At 45.8% G+C, this 12,556-nt stretch overlaps 1 protein-coding gene across 1 annotated transcript in view; it reads right to left on the bottom strand.

The window, feature by feature from the left end:
* The window catches only part of LOC126242525 (uncharacterized), a 444,557-nt gene that overhangs the window by 362,067 nt on the left and 69,934 nt on the right, over positions 1-12,556 (bottom strand). The gene's annotated exons all lie outside the window — the stretch shown is intronic.

Here is a 12,556-nt window from a genome sequence, read left to right on the forward strand (position 1 = left end):
GTGGGGATTACAGCATATTCCTAGATGCCTCGCTTAATGCTGCTTTTTCACACTCTGTTAAGTAACCGTTCGCATAACAGTTGCCAAGTACGTCAAGCGTCTGCCAGTTCAGGTGTTTCAGAATCTTCTTGATGCTTCCGGTATGACCACTCATACCGCCCTTCTCTCCGTACCTTCTACATCTACATCTACATGGATATTCTGCAAATCACATTTAAGTGCCTGGCAGAGGGTTCATCGAACCACCTTCACAATTCCAATCTCGTATAGCGCGCGGAAAGAATGAACACCTATATCTTTCCGTACGACCTCTGATTTCCCTTATTTTATCGTGGTGATCGTTCCGCGCTATGTAGGCCGGTGTCAACAAAATATTTTCGCATTCGGAGGAGAAAGTTGGTGATTGGAATTTCGTGAGAAGATTCAATCACAACGAAAAACGTCTTTCTTTTAATGATGTCCAGTCCAAATCCTGTATCATTTCTTCATTTCTGTGACACTCTCTCCCATATTTCGCGATAATACAAAACGTGCTGCCTTTCTTTGAACTTTTTCGATGTACTCCGTCAGTCCTATCTGGTAAGGATCCCACACCGCGCAGCAGTATTCTAAAAGAGGACGGACAAGCAGTGTCCTTAGTAGGTCTGTTACATTTTCTAAGTGTCCTGCCAATAAAACGCAGCCTTTGGTTAGCCTTCCCCACAACATTTTCTGTGTGTTCCTTCCAACTAAAGTTGTTCGTAATTGTGATACCTAGGTTTTTAGTTGAATTTACGGCCTTTAGATTTGACTGATTTATCGTGTAACCGAAGTTTAACGAATTCCTTTTAGCACTCATGTGGATGACCTCACACTTTTCGTTATTTCGCACCATTCAGATATTTTTTCTAAATCGTTTTGCAGTTTGTTTTGATCTTCTGATGACTTCATTGGTCGATAAACGACAGCGTCATTTGCAAACAACCGAAGACGGCTGCTCAGATTGTCTCCCAAATCGTTTATATAGACAAGGAACAGCAAAGAGCCTATAACACTACCTTGGGAAACGTCAGAAATCACTTCTGTTTTACTCGATGACTTTCCGTCAATTACTACGAACTGTGACCTCTCTGACACGAAATCACAAATCTAGTCACATAACTGAGACGATATTCCATAAGCACGCAATTTCACTACGAGCCACTTGTGTGGTACAGTGTCACTATCCTCTGTTAGTCCTATCTGACACAGGTCCCAGGCAGTCGAGTGATATTGTGGATGTGTCGCACGAGTAACTTGTCAGCGGTCTCCTTTGTAAATTGATCGCAATTTTCCAGTACTCTGCCAATGAACGGAAGTCTTCCACCTGCTTTACCTACAACTGAGCCTGTGTGATCGTTCCATTTCACAACTCCACGAACTGTTATGCTTCGGTATTGACTGATTCTAATAGCCATCCACTCAAACCGTAGTCATGGCATACTACGTATCTGGGTTCCATAACAGCATCACCTGTTAAAAGCCCGAAGTTACTCTTAATATTCTCCGCTAGATCATTAATTTAAAACTAGAACAGCACGTGTGCCAGCACGCTTCTGTGGGATACGACGGAAATTACTTTTACATCTACCGGTATCCCTACATCAAGGAGAACAAGCTGTGTCCTCCAAGCCAAGAAATCATAAATCCGTCACAAATTTTAATTGATACTTTATATGATTCCACTTTACATAATACGCATTGCTGTGACACTGAGTCAGATTTCGGAATTCAAGAATACAGCAGCTACCTGGTTGCAAAAAATGGTTCAAATGGCTCTGAGCGCTATGGGACTTACATCTGCAGTCATCAGTCCCCTCGACTTAGAACTACTTAAACCTAACTGACCTAAGGACATCACACACATCCATGCTCGAGGCAGGATTCGAACCTGCGACCGTAGCAGCAGCGCGGTTCCGGACTGAAGCGCCTAGAAACGCTCGGTCACAGCGGCCGGCTCTGGTTGCACTGAGCCATGGTTTCAGTGGGTCTTCTTTCTCCTGGCCTTTATCTCATATCGTCCGAGGTCGGCTTACTAATTTTTGGATTTGATAATTTTAATGGTTGAGGGTTCCGCCCCCAGTGGCGGAATTTGTATACCCTGAATTGTCCGCGTCTAATGTTATCCGACATTAAAGAGTCGAAAGTTTTGTAAATGTTTGTTAATCGTGTAACGGAGGCGGGTCATAGGTACCACCATAGTATTCATTTAGTCGGATTGGTAAACCGCCTAAAAACCGCATCCAGGCTGGCTGGTACACCGATTCTCGTCGTTCATCCGCCCGACGGGCACGCCTCCCCTAAACACGGTGCAGCTTGGTAATGAGCGCGGCCATCAGGGTGGTAGGGATAGGAAAACCGACCACTTAAATTGGTACCGGTATTTTGCTACATATATTTTGATATATGTTTGGCATCGGGTGTAACAAGTATTTTTTATTTTATTTTTAGTCGGATACAACAAGTATTTTTATTTAATTTTTTAGTAATAACTGGGTAAAAAAGCGAAATGTCAATCAGCATAGCAGCAGTGCGAAAATTCTTGTTTTTTAAATGAACCTTTTTTAGAAGACGAGTAATTTTTATTTTTACATTGCTCTGAAATATTGTGTTATAATAGAAAAAGGGTAAAAGCGATCAGTGGTCTTTTAATAACAATGTCGACAGAAACGAGCATCAAACACGAGGCATAAGAATTGGCAAAGCGTTGCTGTGACAATAATGTACCTGTTTCCAAGTAGTATGTCCCATTAGACGGTAGGCGTTTACATGCAGTGTGCAAGACTAGCCCCATCTGGTCTATAACGTAGTTTTTCACTGTCGTCATTGGAAATCAGTTGCATTACAGAATGGCACCATTCCTAATCTGGAAGTATTTTACGAAGTGCAGTATCAATGAAGTACATTGCTCCATTTGCTTTAAAAGATTAAAAATGGGAGAAGCCACCTCACACTTGCGACATGATACGAGGAGAAAACTTGAAACTTAACAATCCGTACACAGTTTGCGATAAAAATATAAACCAGTTGATAAGCTGTCTGCATCTAAACAGTCCTTCAACCTCAGTTTTCACCCTTAGCACCGACTCTTGGTAATGCCCAAAAAGTGATATGATCCTCGACTGCGACATGATTTTTGAGCCGAGTTTCAAAAAGTGGAATCAATAGGGGAATACTTATCACTTTTAGAGAAAAGCAACGAACTGCGGACGGACTATTTTTCTTTTATTTGCCTAGTTTATTTAATATTTTGGGAGACTTCGGGAGTCAAAATTTTTGCATTCTTTGTCCGATTTCTGCGTTTACTACAGAAAATAATAAGAATAGAAAATAGAAAACCGATTATTCCAGAAACCGGTTATTTTGGGCGGTTTTAAGGGTCCGGTTTGACTGGAATACTCTGTTTCAAATTCTGAAGGTGGCAGGGGTAAAATACAGGAAGCGAAAAGGCGATTTACAATTTGTACAGAAACCAGATGGCAGTTATATGAGTCGAGGGACATGGGAGCAGTGGTTGGGAAGGGAGTGAGACAGGGTTGTAGCCTATCTCCGATGTTATTCAATCTGTATATTGAGCAAGCAGTAAAGGAAACAAAAACAAAAAAAAAATCGGAGTAGGAATTGAAATCCATGGAGAAGAAATTGAAACTTTGAGGTTCGCCGATGACATTGTAATCCTGTTACAGACAGCAAAGGACTTGGAAGAGCAGTTGAACGGAATGGACAGTGTCTTGAAAGGAGGATATAAGATGAACGTCAAGAAAAGCAAAACGAGGATAATGGAATGTAGTCAAATTAAATCGGGTGATGCTGAGGGGATTAGATTAGGAAATGAGACACTTAAAGTAGTACAGGAGGTTTGCTATTTGGGGAGCAAAATAACTGATAATGGTCGAAGTAGAGAGGATATAAAAAGTAGACTGGCAATGGCAAGGAAAACGTTTCTGAAGAAGAGAAATTTGTTAACATCGAGTATAGATTTAAGTGTCAGGAAGTCGTTTCTGATAGTATTTGTATGGATTGTGGCCATGTATGGAAGTGAAACATGGACGATAAATAGTTTAGACAAGAAGAGAATGGAAGCTTTCGAAATGTGGTGCTGAAGGTTAGATGGGTAGATCACATAACTAATGAGGAGGTATTGAATAGAATTGGGGAGAAGAGGAGTTTGTGGCACATCTTGACAAGAAGAAGGGATCGGTTGGTAGGACATGTTCTGAGGCATCAAGGGATCACCAATTTAGTACTGGAGGGCAGCGCGTAGAGTACAAATCGTAGAGGGAGAGCAAGAGGTGAATACACTAAACAGATTCAGAAGGATGTAGATTGCAGTAGGTACTCGGAGATGAAGAAGCTTGCACAGGACAGAGTAGCATGGAGAGCTGCACCAAACCAGTCTCTGAATTAAAGACAACAACGGTCTGGTTAAACTGGCTTAAAAGAGAGAGAGAGAGAGAGAGAGAAACGATATAACAGAAAACCGCTTGTTTCAGCGGCAACCTTCATCCCTGCTTTCAGGATGGCAACTGAGAATTGCACGAAACTAGAAAGGACACGATGATAGGAAATACGTTAAGACACCAGGGAATACAGTCCATGTTACTAGGCAAAAGCTGTAGGAGAAGGTGGCTGGGTGTAGGTGCTACTCTGGGACGAAATGAATTGGTAGCGGAGTGCATTAAACCAGTCAGAAGGCCAATTACCTAAAGAAAATACGCGACACAGACACTGTGGTACCACATATCTTCTGCGACGCACCAGAGTACACAGCAGAAGAAGTAGAGCCACGCAGCGCAGTAGCAAAGCTGTGCGGCGCTCCGCCTCGGGTCGCCGTCGGCCGTGCAGTATGCACTGTGCAGCTGGCCCGGGCGGCAGCTGCGCGCATGCGCGCTGGCAGCCGCAGATGGCCCGGCCGGTCCTCCTTTGTGGCGACCACCGCTTCCTCACAAAACACTTCCCTCGCGCGCCACCTAAGCCAAACAGCCGATCGGTCTCTGCCCTTTCCTCGCATCTTTGCACTTTTTTCTCGTCCTATTTTTTTGACCTTCCCTACCTCGCCACCCCCACCTCCCCAGCACGCTGCTAACGCGTAACGCTCGGTACGCGTATGCGTAATCGCGTGAGTGTGCCTCGAGGCAGGACCGGGAAAATGCGCGTCTCGAAAGGAAGGGGAGTAGGAGAAGGACGTCTTACACGCGCTTTCGAGTTTCTGTCGTCCCCCCGGCTCTTGTCTGCTTTCTTCTTCTTTTTTTTCCCTCCTCCCTCGTGCCGTACTATTCCAGTTCACGGTGCGCTAGTACAAGGGAAAGAATCAAAGCGAGGGATCTGAAAGCGGGCGGTGAATGGCGCTGTATGGAGCCTATTCAGGCCAAATCCCGGCGCTGGCTCGGAGGGCGGCGCGCCCGTTGTGGGCCCGGCTGTCCCACAGCGGAAGCGGCCGTCCCCGGGCCGGTACACTCTGTTACACTGCCGCTGCCCACACACCGCCTGAGACAATGCCGCCCCCGGCGGACAACTGAGCAGCGCCGCGGCCTCCTGCAACCCCTTCTGCAGCCGAGGGCTGATGCGATGCGACCCCATCCCCCGGACTCCCTTCGCTGCGACGCAACGCGGCCCGCGGTGCCCTAGGTCGCGACGTCGAGTGCCGATTCCTCCTCCCGCCGGACAGGGAGTCCGCGGGACCCAGCCACGGTGGTGGCGACTGTAGTTTCGGAGGTGAACGACCCGACAACAGAGATGCCGACAGAGGGGAACACATCCTCTCCGCGCAACTGGCGAGCAAACGAAATTGCTCGAAATTAGCGAAAGAAGGAAGTGTATCAGTATGCACATACGATTCGAAAATGTTGTTTCCGACACATTACATCAGCTGCATAGGAAACCAAATGTATCTATAAAAATTCATCCAAATTTATAATTTTGTATTGACAGAGAAAACATGTATACTGCCGAAGTTAGCTTAGTTAGACAAAAAGAAAGCCGTCCGTTGTGGCCGAGCGGTTCTAGGCGCTTCAGTCTGGAACGGCGCGACCGCTACGGTCGCTGGTCCGAATCCTGCCTCGGGCATGGATGTGTGTAATGTCCTTAGGTTAGTCAGCTTTAAATAGTTCTAGGGGGCTGATGACCTCAGATGTTAAAGTCCCATATTGCTCAGAGCCAGAGCCACAAAAAAAAAAAAAAAAAAAAAAAAAACAATTTTTAATAATTAAGTGTATAGCTTCCATCATGATCTAGACAAAGAAAATGAATCTTTGTAATAACATACACATCATATCTCCAGGCTTATTCCACTGCTGAACCATCATATTCTTTGGCACAGCCAGTAAAATCACTAGCTGATGTTATGTCAGATGTAAACAGGTGTGCGCCATCTCGTCTTCAGTTCCTATTCAGGATGTTACATACCAATTATGCGGACTCTTAAGTTGTAATACAAAAAGCAAAACCTTACCTCAAGCAAGTAAAATGTAATTTCTTTTTTTTTTTTTTTTTTTTTTTTTGCCCTCGACGGCGAGGGTTCACCAGAGACAAGAGTATCGTCAGGAGTGTCTCAGGGAGGTGTGACATGAGCGGTCTTGGTCTTCATACACATAAAGGATCTGAAGGATAGGATGAGCACCCATCTGCGACTGTTGTTTGATAGTGGTGTTGTGGAGGGGGATGTATCGTTGTTGACAGATTGTAGAAGCATGCCGGCCGGTGTGGCCGTGCGGTTCTAGGCGCTTCAGTCTGGAACCGCGTGACCGCTACGGTCGCAGGTTCGAATCCTGCCTCGGGCATGGATGTGTGTCATGTCCTTAGGTTAGTTAAGTTTAAGTACTTCTAAGTTCTAGGGGACTGATGACCACAGATGTTAAGTCCCGTAGTGCTCAAAGCCATTTTTTGTAGAAGCATACAAGACGACAGACAGAATTTCAATTTGGTGTGATGAGTGCCAGCTTTCTCTAAGTCTAAAAAAAATGTAAGTTAATGCATATGAGTAGGAAAAACAGTTACGTTATGTTCGAAAACAGCATTAAAAGCCTGGAGCCCGCCTCTAAAATGTTTCGATGTCTTCCTTTAATCCAACCGGGCGGGTATCTTACGGGTCGCACTCGCGTCCTACAGGGGGTGTCTTTTGTAGATATGCCACACTTTCCTAAAAGTCTCCCTGTAAACCGAAGACGACCATTAGCCTTCCATATGTGCTCGTTCCATTTCTTATCACTTTGCAACGCTACGCCTAGATATTTAATATACGCGACTGTGTGAAGTAGCATTCTACTAATGCTCTACCAGAACGTCACGGGATTGTTTTTCCTGATCACCCGCATTAACTTACATTTTCCTACATTCAGAACAAGCACTCATGTCACTAACTACAAATTTTGTCTAAGTCACCTTGTATCCTCTCACAGCCACTCAACGTCGACACCTCCTGGTATATCACAGCATCATCAGCAAACAACCGCAGCTTGCTGCTCACCCTGTACGTCAGATATATATACAGGGTGATTCAAAAATAATACCACAACTTTAGGAATTTAAAACTCTGCAACGACAAAAGGCAGAGCTAAGCACTATCTGTCGGCGAATTAAGGGAGCTATAAAGTTTCATTTAGTTGTACATTTGTTCGCTTGAGGCGCTGTTGACTAGGCGTCAGCGTCAGTTGATGCTAAGATGGCGACCGCTCAACAGAAAGCTTTTTGTGTTATTGAGTACAGCAGAAGTGAATCGACGACAGTTGTTCAGCGTGCATTTCGAACGAAGTATGGTGTTAAACCTCCTGATAGGTGGTGTATTAAACGTTGGTATAAACAGTTTACAGAGGATGGGTGTTTGTGCAAAGGGAAAAGTTCTGGACGGCCGAGAACGAGTGATGAAAATGTAGCACGCATCCAGCAAGCATTTGTTCGCAGCCCAGGAAAATCGACTCGCAGAGCTAGTAGAGAGCTGCAAATTCCACAATCAACTGTATGGAGAGTCCTACGAAAAAGGTTAGTTATGAAACCTTATCGTCTGAAATTGGTTCAAGCACTGTCTGCAGCTGATAAGATTAAAAGAATCGATTTCTGTGATTTTATCCTTGCTCAAATGGAAACAGATGAATCTTTCGTTTCAAAGATTGTGTTTAGTGATGAAGCAACTTTCCACACTAATGGGAAAGTCAACCGTCACAATGTCTGTATATGGGGCACTGAGAATCTGCGGGAAACAACTCAGTATGAACGTGACTCGCCTAAGGTGAACGTTTTCTGTGCCATTTCAGCCAATAAAGTTTTTGGTCCCTTTTTCTTCGAAGGTGCTACTGTAACTGGACTACAGTATCTGGAGATGTTAGAGAATTGGCTGTTCCCTCAGCTCGAACAAGAAGCACAACAATTCATATTTCAGCAGGATGGAGCGCCACCACATTGGCACTTATCTGTCCGTAACTACCTGAACAGCTACCCGAGGCGATGGATCGGCCGCCAGGCAGCCCGTGACAGAGCACTTCATCACTGGCCTCCAAGAAGCCCTGATCTTACCCCCTGCGATTTTTTCTTATGGGGGTATGTTAAGGATATGGTGTTTCGGCCACCTCTCCCAGCCACCATTGATGATTTGAAACGAGAAATAACAGCAGCTATCCAAACTGTTACGCCTGATATGCTACAGAGAGTGTGGAACGAGTTGGAGTATCGGGTTGATATTGCTCGAGTGTCTGGAGGGGGCCATATTGAACATCTCTGAACTTGTTTTTGAGTGAAAAAAAAACCTTTTTAAATACTCTTTGTAATGATGTATAACAGAAGGTTATATTATGTTTCTTTCATTAAATACACATTTTTAAAGTTGTGGTATTCTTTTTGAATCACCCTGTATAATGCTGGATGTCATTCGCGAAAAAGACAAGTTGGATTTCGCATGAGCGATGCTTCCTACATCTGCGCTCATATGTTGATAGAAGCTTTTCTGACTAAATCATCTGACCGTAGCGGTCGCGCGGTTCCAGACTGAAGCACCTAAAACCGCTCGGCCACTGCGTCCGGCCCACAAATCGTCACGGAATAAGACATATCGCTCGTGCGAAACTCAGCTTGCCATTTTCTCGCACAATATTCTGCTAATCGTGGATGAAAGGCAACAGTCAGATTCAATATTCCTAGGTTTTCAGAGAGCGTTTGACACAGTGCAGACTGTTAACGAAGATCCGAGCACACGTACTAGCTGCTCGGTTATGTGAGTGGCTCGAAACCTTTGCAGTACTAGAAGCCAGTACGTTGCCCTGGACAGCGAGTGTTCATCAGAGACAGTTTTGTACCGTCAGGAGTGGCCCAGGGAAGTGTGACTGTACTGCTCTTATTCTCTATGTCTCAGGGCAGGTAAATGGAAACGAAAGAGGTGAAAAAAGTATGTCAACTGTTTTGTATTTCAAAAGCAATAGCCGTAACTGTTATCCAGCCGTGAGACAAGACCGTCAGTGTCAGTACCTTCATGGAAAAATGTTTGCGGTTGTCTACGGAACCATGATTGTGCACCCGGGTGCACCTCTTCGTCCAAGGCAAATCAACAGCCACGATGTCTTACTTCAGGGCTCCAGAAATATGGGGAGAGATAGGGACTGTATGGAACATGTGTAAGGGCTTCCCAGCGAAACTTCTGCAGTGTAGTCGGAACAATCTTGTCAGCATGTAGGCGGGCCGACATTGTGGTTCCACCTCCATTGAGATGCTTGGACTGATGATACACAAACGAATAATTTTCTCTATTTGGCGGTAGGTGGAATAGTGGAGAAGCGCCCAGTGAACACATGGTGTAATTAAATTTCTCTCTAGTACAACAGGACGTACCCTTGCATAGAGGGGGAAGGGAAGTTAGGATTTAAAACTGCGTCTTCGTTGAAGGTGTTAGGTCCGGAACATTTCATCAGCAGGGGAGTGGTGCCGAAAGTCTATTTATTGAGCAAGTTGCATTGATTTAGGAGCACTACAGAAAACCATATTCTAGGTGATAGGAGGTGAATTGACGTTTCACATTCACATATTTGTATGCTCAAACGCAGACCTCACATCTGACACGGGGAGAATGGAATTCCACTGTTTTTAGACAAAGTAAAGCGGGATTTACGTGTATGGCAATGTGTAGGAAGAAGTTGTTTATGAGACAAAGTGAAAATCCCCTCCTAAAAATTTCCTGTTGGTAGTTTCTCCTCCTCACTCCATGTTGCGAGTTTCCTGAAAAGAATCGAGCTCTGAAAGGCTCGGGTTTCAAACAGCTCGCTTTGCACGAGCGACCGTCACGTACGTACCATTACTTTTATCGTGCACTACATGTCCCTGAAAAATTTGAAAATAGTTTCATTTCCGCGACTCTGGCCAAGGTTTTCTTTGGTTATCAGGCGGATGTTGCTCCTGCCTGTTTATGAATTGCATTTATTACTCACCTTCTACTAGCTCTTCGACTGGGTCTTTTCTCGACTCGGAACTCAACAAAGAGTTGCTTCAGTCTGTCTATAACCCATTCATTTGGCTTCACGTCCCAGCCATCCCCATTTCACTCGCATTTTAGTCATCGATAGAGAGCTATTCTTTGGTCTATTGTTTCCTCTCTTTTCCAGTAATTTCCAGCATGCATATCTCAAATACTCGCTGAGCGGTCCCCATTTTTTGAAACGTTTTTAGTCTTCTATTTTTTCGTCCTGCCAACAAATCGGCTTCAACTGCCCTAGACACAAATGTTGTTTGCTGTTTGTAGGACTACGTTGTTAATTCGTTCTACACTCCTGGAAATGGAAAAAAGAACACATTGACACCGGTGTGTCAGACCCACCATACTTGCTCCGGACACTGCGAGAGGGCTGTACAAGCAATGATCACACGCACGGCACAGCGGACACACCAGGAACCGCGGTGTTGGCCGTCGAATGGCGCTAGCTGCGCAGCATTTGTGCACCGCCGCCGTCAGTGTCAGCCAGTTTGCCGTGGCATACGGAGCTCCATCGCAGTCTTTAACACTGGTAGCATGCCGCGACAGCGTGGACGTGAACCGTATGTGCAGTTGACGGACTTTGAGCGAGGGCGTATAGTGGGCATGCGGGAGGCCGGGTGGACGTACCGCCGAATTGCTCAACACGTGGGGCGTGAGGTCTCCACAGTACATCGATGTTGTCGCCAGTGGTCGGCGGAAGGTGCACGTGCCCGTCGACCTGGGACCAGACCGCAGCGACGCACGGATGCACGCCAAGACCGTAGGATCCTACGCAGTGCCGTAGGGGACCGCACCGCCACTTCCCAGCAAATTAGGGACACTGTTGCTCCTGGGGTATCGGCGAGGACCATTCGCAACCGTCTCCATGAAGCTGGGCTACGGTCCCGCACACCGTTAGGCCGTCTTCCGCTCACGCCCCAACATCGTGCAGCCCGCCTCCAGTGGTGTCGCGACAGGCGTGAATGGAGGGACGAATGGAGACGTGTCGTCTTCAGCGATGAGAGTCGCTTCTGCCTTGGTGCCAATGATGGTCGTATGCGTGTTTGGCGCCGTGCAGGTGAGCGCCACAATCAGGACTGCATACGACCGAGGCACACAGGGCCAACACCCGGCATCATGGTGTGGGGAGCGATCTCCTACACTGGCCGTACACCACTGGTGATCGTCGAGGGACACTGAATAGTGCACGTTACATCCAAACCGTCATCAAACCCATCGTTCTACCATTCCTAGACCGGCAAGGGAACTTGCTGTTCCAACAGGACAATGCACGTCCGCATGTATCCCGTGCCACCCAACGTGCTATAGAAAGTGTAAGTCAACTACCCTGGCCAGCAAGATCTCCGGATCTGTCCCCCATTGAGCATGTTTGGGACTGGATGAAGCGTCGTCTCACGCGGTCTGCACGTCCAGCACGAACGCTGGTCCAACTGAGGCGCCAGGTGGAAATGGCATGGCAAGCCGTTCCACAGGACTACATCCAGCATCTCTACGATCGTCTCCATGGGAGAATAGCAGCCTGCATTGCTGCGAAAGGTGGATATACACTGTACTAGTGCCGACATTGTGCATGTTCTGTTGCCTGTGTCTATGTGCCTGTGGTTCTGTCAGTGTGATCATGTGATGTATCTGACTCCAGTAATGTGTCAATAAAGTTTCCCCTTCCTGGGACAATGAATTCACGGTGTTCTTATTTCAATTTCCAGGAGTGTATTTTCCTTTTAAATATGTGACTATACATTATTTTTGTAGTATTGTAATTGATTTTTGACTTACTGGATTAAACTCTTCATTTGTTGCTCAAGTCTTTCTGCTTTAGAAGTAAGCAGTAGAATGTCAGTCGCAAAACTAAGGTGCTTCAGATATGGTCCATGGTCCACAAACACGTATTTCTCCTCTGTTTCCCAATATTACGAGGGTTGTCCAGAAAGTAAGTTCTATCAGTTACGAAATGGAAACCACAGTGAAAATTAAAAATATTTTATTTGTGACAAAGTGCTGCACCTTGCAGCTTTTTCTCTATATAGTCGCCGCTTCGACTTCGACATTTTTCGTAGCTTTGTACCAACTTTCCGGTACCACCGTCAT

Source organism: Schistocerca nitens, chromosome 1 (genome assembly GCF_023898315.1).
Source record: "Schistocerca nitens isolate TAMUIC-IGC-003100 chromosome 1, iqSchNite1.1, whole genome shotgun sequence".
Classification (NCBI taxonomy): Eukaryota; Metazoa; Arthropoda; class Insecta; order Orthoptera; family Acrididae; genus Schistocerca; species Schistocerca nitens.